Source organism: Natrix helvetica, assembly GCF_964273705.1.
Source record: "Natrix helvetica genome assembly, chromosome: 2".
Lineage (NCBI taxonomy): Eukaryota > Metazoa > Chordata > Lepidosauria > Squamata > Natricidae > Natrix > Natrix helvetica.
Genome location: NC_138552.1, coordinates 16,787,632 through 16,807,632, shown reverse-complemented (window position 1 = coordinate 16,807,632; position 20,001 = coordinate 16,787,632). Strand labels below are relative to the sequence as shown.

At 45.4% G+C, this 20,001-nt stretch overlaps 1 protein-coding gene across 7 annotated transcripts in view; it reads right to left on the bottom strand.

Annotated features, from left to right (window-relative positions):
- Positions 1-20,001, bottom strand: part of NEDD4L (NEDD4 like E3 ubiquitin protein ligase) — a 344,860-nt gene that overhangs the window by 182,187 nt on the left and 142,672 nt on the right. Inside the window, exon 1 of one of the 7 annotated variants that reach the window (XM_081945713.1) lies at positions 10,025-10,263. The exons of the other annotated variants lie outside the window; for them this stretch is intronic. The gene's annotated coding sequence lies outside the window, so the exon portion shown is untranslated. Of the gene's footprint in view, positions 1-10,024; positions 10,264-20,001 lie in introns of those variants that run through there. 7 annotated transcript variants of the gene reach the window in all.

Below are 20,001 nucleotides of genomic sequence, written 5' to 3'. Positions count from 1 at the left end.
ATAATCTCCACAACTGAGATTCTGAAGCAATCACTCCACAACATATCTATCTTCTTGGATCAGTCTTAAAACAACAAAAACCAGAGAGTGAAAGTTGCTGATGATCTTCTTTCAAGATCATCCGAAGTCACTTTCATCTTAGCCTTCTCACTAGCTACAATTGGGTCTCCTACTACAGTGGGTGTAATGCAGGGGTGTCCAAACTTGGGAACTTTAAGACTTGTGGACTTCAACTCCCAGAATTCCCCAGCCAGCCATGCTGGCTGGGGAATTCTGGGAGTTGAAGTCCACAAGTCTTAAACTTCCCACGTTGGGACACCCCTGGTGTAATGCCAAGAGCCAGCCTTCCTGTTCCCTTTCTTTATTTTTATTTAATTATTAAGAAAATATATCTGGCCACCCAACTCCAGGCATCTTATAGAAATAAAAACCCGAATACAAAACCCAATAAACCAGAGGTGTCGAACTCAAGGCCCGCGGGCTGGTTCTGGACCACGGGATGGTTAGATCTGGCCCGCGGGGCCACCCTGGAAATAGGGAAGGACCGGCCTGCAATGCCTCTGCCAGCAAAAACGAGCTGTCCCAAGCTCTATTTTCGCTGGCAGAGGGTTGCAGGAAACCGTTGCAGCTGAAAATGGAGCGTGATAGCCTGTTTTCATTGGCAGAGCACTCGGGCTGCCACAGGTTCCCCTTGAAACGAGTGACATCGCGCTGGCCATGCCCACTCTGGCCACACCCGGCCCGCCCCCCCCCCAAAGTCAAACACAACCCTGATGCAGCCCTCAGTGAAATCGAGCTTGACACCCCTGCAATAAACCCTCATCCACACACTCTGGGCGGCAACTGTCAGACAAAGCACTTGATGGGTTCTGTATCACCCTGGATCTCCAAATAAGTCCACAGGCAAAACTATGCTTTCCAGGCCTTTCAAAAAGGGTCAATTTTATCTCTGCGTGAATGATGTTCCACAGGGAGAAAGTCACCATGGAGAAGCCACTTCTTCTTAGTTCCATTACATAGAGCTTCTTCATGGAGGGGATCTGTAACATCCCTTCCCTCTCCACTCTGGTTGGTCGGGTAGATGTAACTAAAAGAGAGATGGTCCTTCAAATAACCTTCCCCCCGAGTCATATAGGCTTTTAAGGATGACCATCAGCATCTTTAATTGGACTCGGAAGAAAATCAGCAACCGATGCAGCTCCTGTGAGGTGACACGCGTACAAATATCTAGACTTGTACAAAACAAAGTGGAATGAAACATTTTCAAGAAAATTGAACCTCCGGATACCATGTTTCCCCGAAAATATGACGTGTCCTGAAAATAAGGCTATGCCAGATTTTTGGGGTGGCAAAAAATATAAGCCCTCCCCTGAAAATAAGCTCCTTGGACATCCCCCCCCTCCGGCCAGGCAGAGTGAGACTCACCGACCTAGGGGTATCCCAAAGGCGCCAAGCCGTGGGAGCCAGGGGGAACAAACGCTGGTGTGGCTTGGCGCCTTCGGGATACTGCTGGGTCAGTGAGTGGCACTCTGCCTGACTGGAAAGGGGGGTTGGCGGGCAGCTGCTTCTGAGCGTGGTCACCTCCTGGCTGCTGTGTTGCGCTGCTGCGACAGCGCAACACAGCCATTTGCCCCTAAGCCTGTGCCCGGCTCTTCGGGAGCCCGCTTGCAAGAGAGCAGCTGCCCAGCAACCCCAAAACAATAAGCCTCCCACCCCCCAATAATAAGGCCCAAGCCATATTTTGAAGGTGAAAAGAAAATAAGTCCCTGTCTTATTTTCAGGGAAACATGGTACTTTTTAAGGTAGTTCCATGTAGATCCCGGGTGTCAAACTCGATTGCGTCACATGACGTATTGTGATGTATCACAACGTTTTTTGCCTTTGTGGAGCAAGGGTGGGTGTGGCCTGAGTGTGACACATCCGGCTGGCTGTTTGACACCCCTGAGATAGACTGTATTGCAAAGTGAAAATGAGAGGCAATTAGGGTGTGGGTTACTGAGCAGGGTCTGTTGATCAAGGAAAGGGTGTAACTGATGCACAACCCACAGTTGTACAAAGGCCTTCCTGGCCAAGACTTCAGGTCTATATACCTAGACAGTGATAGCCTTACAGCATGGCTGGCTGGGGAATTCTGGGAGTTGAAGTCCACAAGTCTTAAAGTTCCCACGTTTGGACACCCCTGCCTTACTGTATCAATGCTACAGTGTGAGGCTTCAAAAATGGTCCTAATGTTTCAATTACTCCAAAACAGGGCAGCGATATTGGATTGTTCACCACTGACCAATATGGCTTTATTTTGTCCATAGATTCTCAGTCATCCAGGTCGTGGTTGTCCCAAAAGTACTTTTTCAGGAGGCAACTAGACGTTCTTGTTTTTCTTTGAAGATGTTTCGCTTCTCATCCAAGAAGCTTCTTGCATGAGAAGTGAAAGGTCTTCAAAGAAAAACAAGGAAGTCCAGTTGCCTCTTGAAAAAGCACCTTTGAGATGACGTCATGTTGTCCATACTTTGACCGCTGCCGCACTGCTTTGAGTCCCAATTTTAGGTGAAGCCTATAAAGCCTTAAAATGCTTTGAGTCAAGCTCTCTAGAAAAACCATATGCTTCCATATTTATTTAGTAGATCTGCAACAAAAGTGCAATTTACCTAAAATCTGCAAGTGAGATCCTCCTTCAGGAACCAGGGCCAATGAGGCAAGCCAGATGAATTTGACTTTTTAGAAAATAATTAGAACAGGGGTGTCAAACTCGATTTCATGGAGGGCTATATAAGGGTTGGGTTTGATCTTGGGGGGGCAGGTAGGCATGGACACGGTGGCTGTGGACAGCTTGATGTCACTCATGTTGGGGGCGCCGGTGGTGGCCCAAGCGCTCTACTAGCGAAAATGGTCTCCCGAGCTCCGTTTTTGGCTGCAATGGCCTCCTGCAACCCTCTGCCAGCAAAAATGGAGCTCAGGAGGGCCATTTCCAGAGCTCTGTTTTTGCTGGCAGAGGTACCCAGGGCAACCCGGCGGGTCAGATCTAGGCACCCTGTGGGCTGGATCCGGCCCTTGGGCCTTGAGTTTGACAGCCCTGAGCTAGAGAACTAACTTTTTGATGGGGATCCCGTTGGGAATCCCATCCTACAGAGAGGCACCCCTGTTGTCTACATTGTTTTGGGGGAAGGTACCAGTTGAATACTTTCATTTTCCCAGGCTTTTTATGAACCACTTCAATCATTTTGGAACTTCAGGTTTTTGGTAATGAATTTGGAAACAGTTACAATCTGTGGTGCTCTCACTATAATTTTCCTATTGTTTTAATACTGTTTATTTTTGGAAAAAAAGATAGACTGACTTCCTGGAGAATGTTATCATTGTACACATATAATAAATGACAATGATGATGATAGAAACGACAAGTTTCAGAGGAACTTTAACTGCGCGCTGAAAAAAGTTATGAAATATATTAACCCCATCACACTCATATAACAAAACCAAGTTACTGAGGTTTTTTTCAAGACAGAGCTATGATTGGTGGAAACTGTTAAAGGGTTATAATACTGCGACTGGGAGTTCCACAGGCAAAGGGTAGTCATGCTGTTTTATCTTGAAAGCGGGTTAATGAAAAGTACACTTTTTAGCTTCTGATGGAAGATAACCAGAGTTGGGCTTCAAAAGTTCCAGCAATGGGTTCGCTGCCCCAATGCTGGGTGGGCCATGGTAGGCGTGGAGTAGTTGGCCTCCTGCACCACAGTGGTGGGGGCATTTCCAGACTTCCAATAGGCCCATTTTTCGCTCTCCGCTGGCTCGGGAGGCTTTCTTCAAGCCTCTGGGAGGGCGAAAACAGATCCCCTAGGCTCCGGAGGGTCCCCAGAGGCTGGAAACGGCCCATTTCCAGACTTCCAGAACTTCCAGTAGGCCCGTTTTTCACCCTCTCCGAGCCTCTGCCTGGGCCCTGAACGTACCTCGCATGATGAACAGACCACGTGGAGACTCATGGGAGGGGAGGGGTGGGATGGGGTGGCAGAGCCAGCAAGGAGTGGCATTTGGGGGTTGGCCGAACCGGTTAGAATCCTAGCTAGAGGATCGCCCAAAGCCATGTGAATCCCCGGCAGCCCACCCCTGAGATAACCTCTTGGTCCCCTCATCCAATAAGACCTCCCTTCCTTCCATCTTAATTGGCTTAGGGCTAATTTCTGAATCTTAGACTTTCCTATCAATACAGATCTTGTCTGTATAGTTTCCAATCTACAGTTTCCCCTATCCACGGTTGTAATGGTAAGTAGGCAGGACCTTTGGAGACAGGAGGAAGATCCGCAGCATAAGCAACCTTCTGGTAAGACGTAGCTCAGGGGGAAAATTTGATGGAATACACTCCCTGCTTTCTGGGAATCCGGACAATATTCCATCATAGAAAAGCATGAGAAGCATTTCAGAAGGGACCGTCCCTAGTTTTCCAGAGACTAAAAAAAGAAGGGAGGGAGGAATACTTTCAGTCTTGCAAAACCCTGTTAACGTATCCTTACAATGAAGTAAAATTAGTTCATCTGGGCGTGCTTCTTGTCTGAACTACCTCACAAAGCTGACAACAGCCCAACAATTTAAAGCTGCTCAGCGTGTACAGGTGAAACTCGAAAAATTAGAATATCGTGGAAAAGATCATTTATTTCAGTAATGCAACTTAAAAGGTGAAACTAATATATGAGATAAGACTCATTACATGCAAAGCAAGATAGTTCAAGCCGTGATTTGTCATAATTGTGATGATTATGGCGTACAGCTCATGAAAACCCCAAATCCACCATCTCAGAAAATTAGAATATCACATGCAATCAATAAAACAAGGATTGTACATAGAACAATATCGGACCTCTGAAAGGTATAAGCATGCAGATGTACTCAGTACTTGGTTTGGGCCCCTTTTGCAGCAATTACTGCCTCAATGTGGCATGGCATGGAAGCTATCAGCCTGAGGCACTGCTGAGGTATTATGGAAGACCAGGATGCTTCAATAGCGGCCTTCAGCTCTTCTGCATTGTTCGGTCTCATGTCTCTCATCTTTCTCTTGGCAATGCCCCATAGATTCTCTATGGGGTTTAGGTCAGGCGAGTTTGCTGGCCAATCAAGCACACTAATCCCACCGTCATTGAACCAGGTTTTGGTGCTTTTGGTGGGCAGCTGGAAAAGGAAGTCAGCATCCCCATAAAGCTCGTCTGCGGAAGGAAGCATGGAGTGCTCCAAAATCTCCTGGTAGACGGCTGCATTGACTCTGGCCTTAATGAAGCACAATGGTCCAAAATCTTGTTGCTCAGTGGTCCAAAGTCCTCTTTTCTGATGAGAGCAAGGACCCAGAGTATGGAGGAAGAATGGAGAGGCCAATCAAGCACAGTAATCCCACGGTCATTGAACCAGGTTTTGGTGCTTTTGGCAAAAGTTGCTCTCATCAGAAAAGAGGACTTTGGACCACTGAGCAACAAGATTTTGGACCATTGTGCTTCATTAAGGCCAGAGTCAATGCAGCCGTCTACCAGGAGATTTTGGAGCACTTCATGCTTCCTTCCGCAGACGAGCTTCATGGGGATGCTGACTTCATTTTCCAGCTACCCACATTGCCAAAAGCACCAAAACCTGGTTCAATGACAGTGGGATTACTGTTGTTGATTGGCCAGCAAACTCGCCTGACCTGAACCCCATAGAGAATCTATGGGGCATTGCCAAGAGAAAGAAGAGAGACATGAGACCGAACAATGCAGAAGAGCTGAAGGCCACTATTGAAGCATCCTGGTCTCCCAGCAATATAAGACCCAATACAGCACATGCTCTCCATGTTCCCTCAACTAAGAGAATCATTCACAGAGGCATGACTTTCTAGTAAATTCCCCTCTTTCTGGAATACAGGTAGTCTTTCAACTTAACCACAATTGAGCCCAACATTTTTGTTGCTAAGCAAGACAGTGGTTAAGTGAATTTTGCCCCATTTTATGACATTTCTAGTCACAGTTGATTTTGCTTGTCAGAAGGTCGCAAAAGGTGATCACATTATCCCAGGACACTGCAAACATCATAAATACGTGCCAGTTGGCAAGCATCCCAAAATTTTATAACACAACCACGGGGATGCTACAACAGTCATAAGTGTAAAAATAGTCATATCACTTTTTTCAGTGCTGTTGTAACTATGAACGGTCAATAAATTAATTATTGACTACCCATAAAATCTCTCCAGATGTTCAAATGGCCCTCTATCTCCCAACTTTTAGAAAGTTTGTAAAGACTTGATTGTCCTATCAAGTCTTCAGGATGGCTTGTTATGAGTATTCTTTTGCAGAATGATGTGATGATGATGATGATGATGATGTTTAAAATGACCAGATTCCTGGTTTATGCGTGGTGAATTGTGGCGTTTAATCCTGATCAACTCAAGTTTGACTCAGCCTTCCATCCTTCTGAGATCGGTATAATACTTGAGGGCAATATACTCACATTTGTAAACCGCTTAGAGAATGCTGTAAAGCATTGTGGAGCCGTATATAAGTCTAAGTGCTACTGATAGTTTTTGGTTGTTAGTCCAATTATTTTGAACTTTTCAGTTTTAATGATGATAGTTTTGGAGATATATTTTTATAACAATAATATTAAAAATACATCAACAGTATGCTCAGATTTTATAATATACCTGTATTTTTTTGGAGTATAAGATGCACCTTTTTTCCTCAAAAAAGAGGCTGAAAATCTGGGCGCGTCTTATACATCGAATATAGCATTTTTTGCCTCCCGAAACCCTGCCCCCTTCACCAAAATGGCCGTGCATACCCTTATGGGGGCTTTCAGAGAGCTCCTGGGGGCTGGGGAGGGCAGAAATGAGCAAAAAACAGGACGTTTTTTGCCCCCCCCCAACCCCCAGCAGCACTCTATAAGCCTCCATAAGGCTATCCGTGCATTTTTTTTGACAAAAAAAGGGGCCGTTTTCGCGAAAAATAGGCCATTTTTGGGAGGTTTGCAGAGTGCAAAAACTTTTTTTTTCCTTTTGGAAAGCTCTTTGATTGATGAGAATTAGATTGATCAAGTGCTGTGCCAGCAGAAACAAAGTCTTAGGTGCTGCAGATTGTCAGCGATTTCCTCCTCCAGCACATGGATAAATACACCTGGAAACATCTACCTACTCTCTCTCCCTCCCTCCCTCCCTACTGTATCTCTCTCCCTCTATCCCTCTACCTACCAACCTACCTACTCTCTCTCTCTTACTCTCTCTCTACCTATCTACTGTATTTTTCTCTCTGTGTCTCTTTCTATTTCTCTCTCTCTATCCCTCTACCTACCTACCTATACTCTCTCCCTCTCCCTACCTACCTACTGTATTTCTATAAGATACCTATCTTTCTCTCCTTCTCTATCCCTCTACCTACCTACCTTTTTTTAAAAAAATGCCTCTTCAAAACCTTGGTGCGTCTTATACTTCGAAAAATACGGTATATAAACATGTGAAGTCATAGCTGCTCGTTTTTGGCTGGTGTTGGCTTTCATGCATATCAAATTATTCCCAAGAACTAGGATGTTATGATGTATTGACATAGTTTAAGTGCAGATCCAAACAAAATCGGTGGCCTTTTGCAATTGACCGTTGGAAATTTTGCCAATGCCCAGATTTTCTAAGTGCCATCCAATAATGTTTGATAGGGCACCCAGTGTTTCGATAACTATCACAGCTAGTTTATGCCATAATCTTTCAATTTCTTTCTTATTATTATTTCTGATCTGATACATTTTTCTTTGTTTATTTTAAACCAAAATTATGGATTGGTATAATTGTATTATACCATGGGACGCGTTGGCTCAGTGGCTAAGACACTGAATGTGTCGATCGAAAGGTTGGCAGTTCAGCGGTTCAAATCCCTTGTGCCGTGTAGCGGGGTGAGCTCCAGTTACTTGTCCCAGCTTCTGTCACCCTAGCAATTCGAAAGCACGTAAAAAATACAAGTAGAAAAATAGGGACCACCTTTGGTGGGAAGGTAACAACGTTCCATGTGCCTTCGGTGTTTAGTCATGCTGACATGACCACGGAGATGTCTTTGGACAGCGCTGGCTCTTCAGCTTTGAAACAGAGATGAGCACCGCCCCCTAGAGTCGGGAATGACTAGCACATATGTGCAAGGGGAACCTTTACCTGTAATTGTATACTCCTCAAGATTGGTCTGATTGAAAGGGCTTATGGAGTCCTGCATTTAAACAATAGTGCACTATTAGTGCACTCCAACCTTGGCAACTTTAAGACTTGTGCACTTCAACTCCCATAATTCCCCTGCCAGTGGCTCAAGAATTGTTGGGAGTTGAAGTCCACAAGGGGTAAAGTGGCCAAAGTTGGCAAAGCTGGAGATCCATAGTTTAAAAGTTGGAAAAACTGACATTACAACAGCCACTGAATTCATTAACAGAAAAATCACACTTGGAATCCTGATTTCTAAATGTTTCCATCCCTCATTCATACTGGATATTCTGTTTACTAGTTTTCAGAAATGATGCCCCTGTAATTTGAATGATGCTGAATTGACATTTGGCTTTCAATAATCCTGCATGGTCTTCTTAACAGAGGTGCTGACCAACCAGCATTCTGAATAGAAAGAATGAAAACATTTGGTCCTTTTTTTCCTTCTTCCTGGGTGTGGCTTCTCCCAGAATAGAAACAGGGGTGTTGAAATGTTCAAGAGTGCAGATATCTATCAGCATAAAAATAGTCCAGGTTGTTTATCCAAGTACCTAGTGCAGAAACCTGTTCCCTTTAAGCATTCACTTTGGGACTGCAGATTACAATTTCCTGAACTCACAGTGGTTGTAAGCAAAAAAAAACCTTAACAGCCTGGCTGGACTCAAGGATCAAATCTAATCTACATATAATATTTGGCCAAAAGCCAGCGGTCAAAAGCTCAATCGTAATGCCAGGTGGGTTGAAGCATAGAACATGGACAAAGAGGAAAGGTAAATCCAAGATTATCAATTAAGAAGGGCAAAGAAATAAAGTATTTTCCAAATCCTGTAAACAATAGAAAGGGGTAGCTCTCTTTGGAATCTCATTTTGCACAGCGTTTCAACAAACGGTTACTGAGCCACAAAGAGACACATTTTTAAATGCCCAGAGGTCATTAAAAAAAAAAGCTTTGAAAAATGTGTTTTACTGTTTACAATGGGAGAGAGCAACACAGAGTGAACTAGCTAGAGGACCGAAGAAACGGCGCTCAAACAAAAGGGGATGCTTGCGGGTGAGTGGGTTGGACTAGATGACCTATAAGGTCCCTTCCAACTCTGTTCATCTGTTAAAAGCAGACAGAATAATCATCATCCTTTTCTGCCTTGTCTTCCTGTAAACATTGCCTAGCAGGAAGTTCCAAGCAAAGAAACATTTTTTCCCCCATTATATAACTTTTAAACTGACTCACTTATTTGATTTGTACAATGCGGCCACCGGATTGATAGTTTAGACGGATTGCCGGGTGGCTTTAAAGAGAGATGAGGCCTACAGGTAGGAAAACCTGGCTTGTTTTATACACATGTTCAAAGGCAGAAGTTAGGGCAACCCTGGAAGAAAGGGGAGGGATGTTGAAGACCACAAAATGCGTGCACAGCATCACCCGGGGCTTCCTACGACGGTGTAAGCAATTCTTTGTGGAGATTCCTAAGAGGAAGAAGGAACACTAAATAAAACAGGAAGTAGGAAAGGAAGAACAGACAGACTGCCCTGTTAAGAAGAAACCCCCTTAATGTCTCTTTTTAAACCTTTGCATCGCCTTCAATCCCCATATTCCGCATGTCCATTTTCTGCTCTCTTGTGGCCTACGTTAATTAGGTAGCCTCTGCTTTGACTACCCGTCTAAAAGAGACAAATGCCACAATGCTAATGAGGGAGTAAACGACAACGCATCTGCTTCTATGGAGGAGCCTCAGCTGCAGGCCTGCAGCACAAGGTGGAAGCAGCCCATTAATACAGTGCAGGTTTTCCGTATGGAGAGAAGGCATCGCAAGGTTTTGGGGGGGGGGGGTTTCTGTTGCTTACCTTTCTCCTTCTACTCAGAGCAATCCTAGATCCAGGAGCCATGCAGCCACTTTCCTCTCTCCCAGCTGGGAAGGAGATCCTTCCAAACCACTTCCTTATGTATGTTCCTTTTTAGACACTAAAGGACAGAAGGCACACCTCCGCCACTCTCTTAGAAACCTCTCCAAGACTCCCTCGCACTGCTGAGCTGGAATTCAAGGAGCTGCAAGCTATAATGAGGATGACTCACCGGGAAGACAGCAGTGCCCGTCTGTGTGAAGGAGGCTTTAAGCAAGCACATATCAGGCCCCACCTTTTGCTGCCTCTACCAGACAAGGTAGTAATTTACAGCCAGACTTCCCCAACTGGGCGCCCTCGGCAAGCACTTCTCTAAAACCCTCCAGCCACAAAGCCAGAGCCAGATGGAACAAATGGGAACTTCCCCATCAGAAAGGAAACAGAGGCAGGAAAAAGCTTTCCAGGGTTGGCATTAACTTGAGCTAATGGTTAAAAGGTAAAGGTTCCCCTCGCACATATGTGCTAGTCGTTCCCGACTCTAGGGGGCAGTGCTCATCCCCGTTTAAAGCCGAAGAGCCAGCGCTGTCCGAAGACGTCTCCGTGGTCATGTAGGCGGCATGACTAAATGCCGAAGGCATACAGAACTCTGTTACCTTCCCACCAAAGGTGATTCCTATTTTTCTACTTGCATTTTTTTACGTGCTTTCAAACCGCTAGGTTGGCAGAAGCTGGGACAAATAATGGGAGCTCACTCCGTTATGTGGCACTAGGGATTCAAACCGTTGAACTGCCGACCTTTCTGATCGACAAGCTCAGCATCTTAGCCACTGAGCCACCGCATCCGATTAGCTAATGGTTAGAGCAGAGCTTTTCAACCATGGCAGCTTTCGAAGACAGGCGGTCCTCGACGTACGACTGTTCATTCAGTGTTCGAAATTACGACAGCGTTGAAGAAAGGGACTGTACCCAAAGTTATAGCTGCTGCAGCACCCCTACAGTCACATGAATGAGATTCAGGCGCTTGGCAATCTGCTTGCCCTTATCTTCCACCCACCATTCTGCCCTGTTGGGTCGCTGCAGCTTCCCACCCCACCGGGTCCCATGGCCTCCTCCTGCACCCCCATCATAGCTCAGACCACATCCCTTTTCTGCAGATCTGCCCTTGTGGATTTTCTACAATCTGAGAATTGCAGCCTCTCCCCAGGTGGTGCTTGTTTTGGGGGTGGCGCCATGAAGAGTCTGTATTGTATAAGAAGGGCGTGGGATGAATTGCCCAGTTCTCCTTCCAGAAGGCTAAGGGCATGGGGGAGGCCCGGGGAGGCCGCATATAAACTGGGGAGGTGCTGCAGTGAGGGTCTGGGCCTTCACTAGTCCTCCCAGAGTATCCTCTTCCTCCCCTCAACCCAAGATACAAAGGGGGATAGAACCAGGGGTGGGATTCAGCCAGTTTGGGCGAACTGGTAGTTGCGGTGAGCAGTTGGCCCCGCCCACCCGCCATTTCCTGTCCTATAGTTCCCTGTTTTTTAGCTCAGCTGATTCGCGGGGCACAGCGGATTCCCCCCCCCCCCCGTCAGCTGTTTCAACTGAAACAATTGTTAAACCAGTTGCATCCCACCACTGGATAGAACTGATTATGGTTACTAAGTGAGGCAATTACTAGCATGTCTCACTTAACAACCACAATGACTTACAACCATTACGGTCATAAATCAAGAAGTATGTGTGTGGACTTGAAATCCCAGTATGGTGCCCGGGGAATTCTGGTAGTTGGAAGTCCACATAACTTACAACGTTGCCAAGGTTGAGTAACAGTGCATGAGAGCATGAAGTTGGGGATCCTCACACTCTATGACAAATCTACACTGCAAGATGGTTGTGACTTGAAGGTAACAGATAACCAGATATCCCTGCAGAGACCTGGATGACAATTGTCTTCCGAACTGAGCCATGATTAAAGAGGATTCCCCACAAAGACTTTCTAGTAAGGCAGAGACGATTGATGAAGGCAGAGAAAGACGCTGGCTGGCTGGCTGCCACTGGCTGCCATCTGTACCTTACTTAAGACAAACACACTAGTGTATAGAGAATGGGGTGGTACGCGCAACCTTGTTGTTTGCACATGGATCAATTAAATAGACTGGTGGCATTATGTTCAAATCAAGGACTGATCTTTAATACCCCAAGGATTTAAGCAGTACTGAAACAAAGTTTGTCCTTGGCTTATTGGAGCACCATGAAGCATAACCCTGGCTGGCCGTCACGGCAAAACTTTCCCTTTCACAAGGGAAAGCAGCGCAAGAGAAAACAGCACAATGCATGTGCTCAATCGCAATGTGATTTAACATGCCTGGATTCTGGGCTTATTGTGAACTTACTATGAACTTACTGTGGACACAAGTTCATACAGATTCACAAGGAAGAGAAAGTACAACGCAGATCAAAGAGCTTCAGCCAACGGGCTTATTGCCTTCCCATCCCACCTTTCATTTAGGAGCAAAAGAAGGTGATTCACAATGTTCCTCCTATTATATCCATCACATCCCTCTTGGGAGGTTGGGCTATAAGAGAGAATGGCTGTCCCAGAATCAGAGAACACCCATCTTGAGGATGCCCTTCCTTCGCCTCCCACGTCTAGTCAACTGTGTTCACCATTACCCTACAACTGGTCCTGGAGTGGTTAAGTAAGGCAGCACCAATTTTGTCTAATTGTGTCTGTCTGTCTGTCTGTCTGTCTGTCTGTCTGTCTGTCTGTCTGTCTGTCTGTCTGTCTGTCTGTCTGTCTGTCTGTCTGTCTGTCTGTCTGTCTGTCTATCTATCTATCTATCTATCTATCTATCTGCATCCCATCTTTATTATTTTTACAAATAACTCAAAGAGGCGAACATATCCAGAAACTGATCCTAGAGTGGCAAGTAGGGCAGCACCGAGTCAGTCAGTCAGTCAGTCAGTCAGTCAGTCAGTCAGTCAGTCAGTCAGTCAGTCAGTCAGTCAGTCAGTCAGTCAGTCAGTCAGTCAGTCTGTCTGTCTGTCTGTCTGTCTGTCTGTCTGTCTGTCTGTCTATCTATCTATCTATCTATCTATCTATCTATCTATCTATCTATCTGCATCCCATCTTTATTATTTTTACAAATAACTCAAAGAGGCGAACATATCCAGAAACTGGTGAGTGGCAAGTAGGGCAGCACCGAGTCAGTCAGTCAGTCAGTCAGTCAGTCAGTCAGTCAGTCAGTCAGTCAGTCAGTCAGTCAGTCAGTCAGTCAGTCAGTCAGTCAGTCTGTCTGTCTGTCTGTCTGTCTGTCTGTCTGTCTGTCTGTCTGTCTGTCTGTCTGTCTGTCTATCTATCTATCTATCTATCTATCTATCTATCTATCTATCTATCATCTATCTATCATCTATCTATCTATCTATCTATCTATCTATCTATCTATCTATCTATCTATCTATCTATCTATCATCTATCTATCTATCATCTATCTATCTATCTATCTATCTATCTGCATCCCATCTTTATTATTTTTACAAATAACTCAAAGAGGCGAACATATCCAGAAACTGATCCTAGAGTGGCAAGTAGGGCAGCACCGAGTCAGTCAGTCGGTCGGTCGGTCGGTCGGTCGGTCGGTCGGTCGGTCGGTCGGTCGGTCGGTCGGTCGGTCGGTCGGTCGGTCGGTCGGTCGGTCTGTCTGTCTGTCTGTCTGTCTGTCTGTCTGTCTGTCTGTCTGTCTGTCTATCTATCTATCTATCTATCTATCTGCATCCCATCTTTATTATTTTTACAAATAACTCAAAGAGGCGAACATATCCAGAAACTGGTCCTAGAGTGGCAAGTAGGGCAGCACCGAGTCAGTCAGTCAGTCAGTCAGTCAGTCAGTCAGTCAGTCAGTCAGTCAGTCAGTCAGTCAGTCAGTCAGTCAGTCTGTCTGTCTGTCTGTCTGTCTATCATCTATCTATCTATCTATCTATCTATCTATCTATCTATCTATCTATCTATCTATCTATCTATCTATCTATCTATCATCTATCTATCATCTATCTATCTATCTATCATCTATCTATCTATCTATCTATCTATCTATCTATCTATCTATCTATCTATCTATCTATCTATCTATCTATCATCTATCTATCTATCTATCTGCATCCCATCTTTATTATTTTTACAAATAACTCAAAGAGGCGAACATATCCAGAAACTGATCCTAGAGTGGCAAGTAGGGCAGCACCGAGTGAGTCAGTCAGTCAATTAGTCAGTCAGTCAATTAGTCAGTCAGTCAATTAGTCAGTCAGTCAGTCAGTCAGCCTGCCAGCCAGCCAGCCAGCCAGCCAGCCAGCCAGCCAGCCTGCCTGCCTGCCTGCCTGCCTGCCTGCCTGCCTGCCTGCCTGCCTGCCTGCCTGCCTGCCTGCCTGCCTGCCTGCCTGCCTGCCTGCCTATCTGCATCCCATCTTTATTATTTTTACAAATAACTCAAAGAGGCGAACATATCCAACATACCTTCCTCCTCATGTTTTTTTGGCCACAACCACCACCCTGTGAGGTGGATTGCGCTGAGAGAGAGGGTGACTGGTCCAGCTGGCTTTCAGGCCTGAGGAGGAACGAATACTAGAGATCACGGTCTCCTGCTTTCCAGCATGATCTGTGAGGTTTCCTGATCCATTTGGATTTTGGCCCTTTTTAATTTGGACACAAAAGGGAATGATACCCTGACGTTGCATACGAATGGCTCTAGGCTCAGAAAAGTTCCCAAACAACAACAAAAACACGGCTACCTCTGGTCACCAAAGCACAAAAACACTACTGCAGAACCCTTGAATTATAAACACAGGGAAAGCGGAGGGGAGGGGATAACATAAAATCTGCGAAATCCAATTCACAGATGTCAGCAAGTGTGTGCAGAAATGTTTAACAATTAAGAGTAGAGATGCCCCCACCCCCGCCAGGCTCCCATGGTAACTCTGGCACGAGAATACATCATCACGAGACAAAATAGGCTGTGGCAAACTCCAAGCTCCCTGCTGCATCGAAATAACAGATGGTGCGCCTCCACACTACGATGATATAAAAAGGGGCACTCTTTTTACCTTCGTATTCCCCCCAAGGAGGAGCCACACATCGTGTTTAGCTGTAGGTATTCCCGAGTTCCTTTATATATATACATATATATATATATATATATATATATATATATATATATATATATATATATATATATATATATATATATATATATTGATCACGAGCTTTTTCATCAGGACAAAGAAGCAACGGGCGGAAACTAATCAAGGAGAGAAGCAGCCTAGAACTAAGGAGAAATTTCCTGACAGTTAGAACAATTAATCAGTGGAACAGCTTGCCTCCAGAGGTTGTGAATGCTCCAACACTGGAAGTTTTAAAGAAGAGATTGGACAATGATTTGTCTGAAGTGGTATAAGGTTTCCTGCCTAGGCAAGAGGTTGGACTAGAAGACCTCCAAGGTCCCTTCCAACTCTGTTATTCTATTCTATCCCAAACATCGAGCCAGTTTTAAATCCAAAGCAACACTGGAGAAATACTGGTAGTCCTCGACTTATGATCACAACTGGAACCAGAATGTCCACTGCTAAGCAAAACAGTCTTGAAGTGAGTTGTGCCCTATTTTATTACCTTTTTGCCATGGTTGTTAAGCAAATCACCACGGTCATGAAGTGAATCACATAGTTATTAAGATTATTAAGTTAGTCAATCAATCAGAATAGAGCTGGAAGGGACCTTGGAGGTCTTCTAATCCAACCCCCTGCTCCAATAGGAGACCCTATACCAGTGCCTGCGGACCTTTTTGGCATCAAGTGCTGAAACGAGAGCACGCGTAGACGTGCCAGAAACCGGAGGAACTGCTGCCCGGTGTGCCTGTGTGCGCCGGGCAGCTGCTCTTTTGATTTCTGGTGCACGCATACACACCGACCACCTGGTCTTCTAGTTTCTGATGTGCATGTGCACCCTGGAAATTGGAAGAGCAGCCACCCAGTGTGCAAGCGCAGGCCGGGAAGATGATCTTCCAGTTTCAGGCATATGTATGTGCACTGGCCAGCTGGCCTTCGTGCATGCATGCACACTAGAAACTGGAAAACCAGGGGGCTGATGCGCATGTGCACAGTGGAAATCAGAAGAGCAGTTTCCCGGTGTGCGCATGGATGCCGGGCGGCTGCTCTTCCGGTTTCTGGCACCCCCGTGCATGTGAAGATCAGCTGGCCAGCACGCCAGAACCTGGAAGAGCAACGGGTGACGGCTCTGCGTGCCACTTCCGGCACGCATGCCATAGCTTCACCATCACGGCTCTATACCATACCAAGTGGCTGTCCAGTGTCTTCTTAAAAACCTCCAGTGATGAAGCACCTACAATTTCTGAAGGCAAGCTGTTCCACTGGCTAACTGTCCTCACTGTTAGGAAGTTTCTCCTTAATCCCAGGCTGCTTCTCTCCTTGATTAATTTCCATCCATTGCTTCTTGTCCTGGCCTCTGGTGCTTTGGAAAATAAATTGACCACCTCCTCTTTATGGCAGCCCCTGGAATACTGGACTACTGCTATCATATCACCTGTAATCCTTCTTTTCTCTAGACTAGCCATACCCATTTCCTGCAACCGTTTTTCACATGTTTTAGTCTCCTAGGCCTTTAATCATCTTGGTTGTTCTTCTCTGCACTTTTTCCAAAGTCGCAACATCTTTTTTGCAATGTGGCAACCAAAACTAGTTTGATTTCCCTGACTGTCTTCGTTTGTTGGAAGACCTCAGGGAAGGTCATAAATAGTGATCATGTGAATCCAGGATGCTGCAACAGTCACAGGCACATGACTGGGTCCACATTTTGATCACACGGCCATGGGGATGCTGCAATTTCCATAAGTACAAGACCAGGTCATAAGAAGTCATTTTCTTCAGTTCTAACTTTGAATGGTTGTTTAATGAATGGTCGGAAGTCCAAGAGCCACCTGTATAGGAGTGGGTAACCCGTTAGGCCTCGGGCTGTTACAGGTGCCAAGTGAGACCCGAGGGGCAACATCTGTTGGTGCAGGTATGACAATGAGCAGCACAGAGAAGCACAGGGACATCCATGCATACCTCCGCACAGTTCTAGACACGCAGCATAAATCCGTGGGAGGCAAAAAGCATTTCCTCATTCTCTCCAGGAAAGAGAACAAAATCCAATTCCTTTGAATGGAAGCAATAAACGTGTGGGACAATTTCAGGTTTTCCAAGTTTCACATTCTTCCAAAGTTATCAGTTTGGTTGGGCTGAGAGGTAGCATTTTTTCCCCCTCACAAAGTTCACACACTCGTTTGCATGTCTGCATGCAAATTGGATGCAAATGCTTCCAAATATGGGCAGATTGGTTTCCAGTTTTGCCTCAGCATCCACAGCCTTTGCAAATCTATTTTTGCCGGTATCATGCATTTTTATGGTTATTCTCATGAAGCCAAGCATTTTGTTAATTTCTGCCCCCCCCCCTCCCCTCCGACCCCACTAGCACCTTAGATCAGTGGTTCTCAACCTGTGGGTGGGGATCCCTTTGGGGGTCAAACGACCCTTTCACAGGGGTCGCCTAAGACCATGGGAAAACACATATTTTTGATGATCTTAGGAACCGAGACACCAATTTTATGGTTGGGGGTCACCACAACATGTGGAACTGTATTAAAGGGTCACGGCATTGGGAAGGTTGAGAACCACTGCCTTAGATGGTCACTAATCGTTATTATTGAACTGCATTCTGAAAATTCAGAGAACTGTGAATTTCAAAAGGCAAGCAAATTTCAGGCTGTGTGCTGATCCAAAAATGCAAAACCGTAAGGAGCAGGGGACAAAATGCATTTCATTTGCATCTGAATACAACCCTAATGAAATAAAGAAATTTCACACACACACACCCTACCCCCCATCCATTCCTAGTGAATGGCTTTGGAAGCATAATAATGTGCAGCCTTTCTGTGGAAAGATGGAGATACAATCTATTGATCAGCTGACAGACAGATTGCTCAAGATATTCCCCATTTTCAAGGGCTTAAATTTTAGAAATCGGATCCTGCTCTAAAGGAATCTACTTGCAGAAGTATGCCATGATAGAAGAAATGTAAATTGTATGGGATGAAAGCTATGGCAAATCTAGACAGCATACTAAAAAGCAGAGACATCACCCTGCCAATAAAAGTGCGTCTAGTCAAGGCTATGGTTTTCCCAGTTGCAATGTATGGCTGTGAAAGTTGGACCATAAGGAAGACTGAGCGCCAAAGAATTGAGGCCTTTGAACTATGGTGCTGGGGAAGACTCCTGCGCATCCCTTGGATTGCAAGGTGATCAAGCCAGTCAGTCCTAGAGGAGATCAACCCTGACTGCTCTTTAGAAGGCCAAATCCTGAAGATGAAACTCAAATACTTTGGCCACCTAATGAGAAGGAAGGACTCACTGGAGAAGAGCCTAATGCTGGGAAAGATTGAGGGCAAAAGAAGAAGGGGACGACAGAGAATGAGGTGGATGGATGGAGTCCCCGAAACAGTAGGCGTGACCTTAAATGGACTCCAGAAGATGGTAGAGAACAGGAAGGCCTGGGGAAACATTGCCCTTGGGATTGCGATTGGTCGGACACGATTTCCTAACAACAATTTGTATTAGATGTAAATATGTATTATTTTCTTTTTTTGCACTCTTTAGTCAGTTTTTGACTCCTAGTAACTGCACAGACTAGTCCCTTAGGTTTTTTTGGCAAGGTTTCTTGGAAGTGGTTTGCCGTTGTTTCTTTCCCAGGGCTGAGAGAGCATGATTGGCCCAAGGTCACCCAGTTGACTTCTTGCCCAAGGGGAGACTAGAACTCAAGATCTCCTAGTTTCTATCCTGATGCCTTAACCACCACACCAAACTGTTTGTTTCCCACAGGAACTCAGCCAAGGGAATCTCTGTTCGTTTCATCTTCCCATGACCCTTGTAAGGTAGGTTTATCATTGAGTTACCTGCGCTTCTCCAGTCATAGGCTATCAATCATACTTGGTAGCCTACGACCCTTGTACGAACCAAATACAATAACAACTAAGGATGTTCCTTAGCAGGGTTCCCTATGAGGGGGAGGGAAGGTCAAATCAGTAGGGCTCATAGCATCAGAACAGGTACAGAGGAGAAATTTACTGTGTTTCCCCAATAAAATAGGGTCTTATTTTCTTTTGACACCCCCCCAAAAGCACTTGGCCTTATTTTCAGGGAGGTCTTATTATTTTTGAGGTGCAGGAGGCCCCTTAACCTCGGCCTGTGGCCCGTGGATCAGCTGATCCAGAGAGGCATGGAAGTTCTGTCTCTGTTTCTGGCACACTCTTGCCAGCTCTAGCGTCCCTGGGCCTGCTGCTCTTTTTGCGGCTGCCACTAAGAGAAGGGGTGAGGTAGCTAAGGTTTGTGGGAGCGGCCTTCGTAAGGCTGTTCTGCGTAGATGGCAGGTGCATGTGGGGTGCATGAAGCATGTTCCCCCCAGGAAATGGCAGGGACTGGCTACATATGCATTTAAATATTTTAGGAGAGGGCTTATTTTAGCACATGCACTCAAAAGCCCGATTGGGCTTATTATCTGGGGAGGTCTTATTTTCGGGGAAACAGAGTATAGTAGCCAGAATTAATAGCCTCTTAGGAAAACAAGTAAATCTGTTTACTGAACACTTTAATACCAAGGTGCTTTGGAGTGCGACTTAGTCCAAGTAGCAGCTGTTTGAAACTTTAAACCAAATCTTTATTTTTTCCAAGAATGAATTGCAGCTGCAGAGGGAAGCCATACCATCCCAGGAAAAATCAGAATTCCTTTTAGGAGTTGCAAACAAGTGCAACATGTACCATCTGTGTGTGCTAAAGAACCTTTGAGCCATGGGAATCGAAGCACATCAAACTTCTAGAAATGGGCTATGACTTGCACCGATACCAACAAAATTTGCCTCTTTTTCAGAACAGAACAATTTGCTTCTCGGGCCACTAAA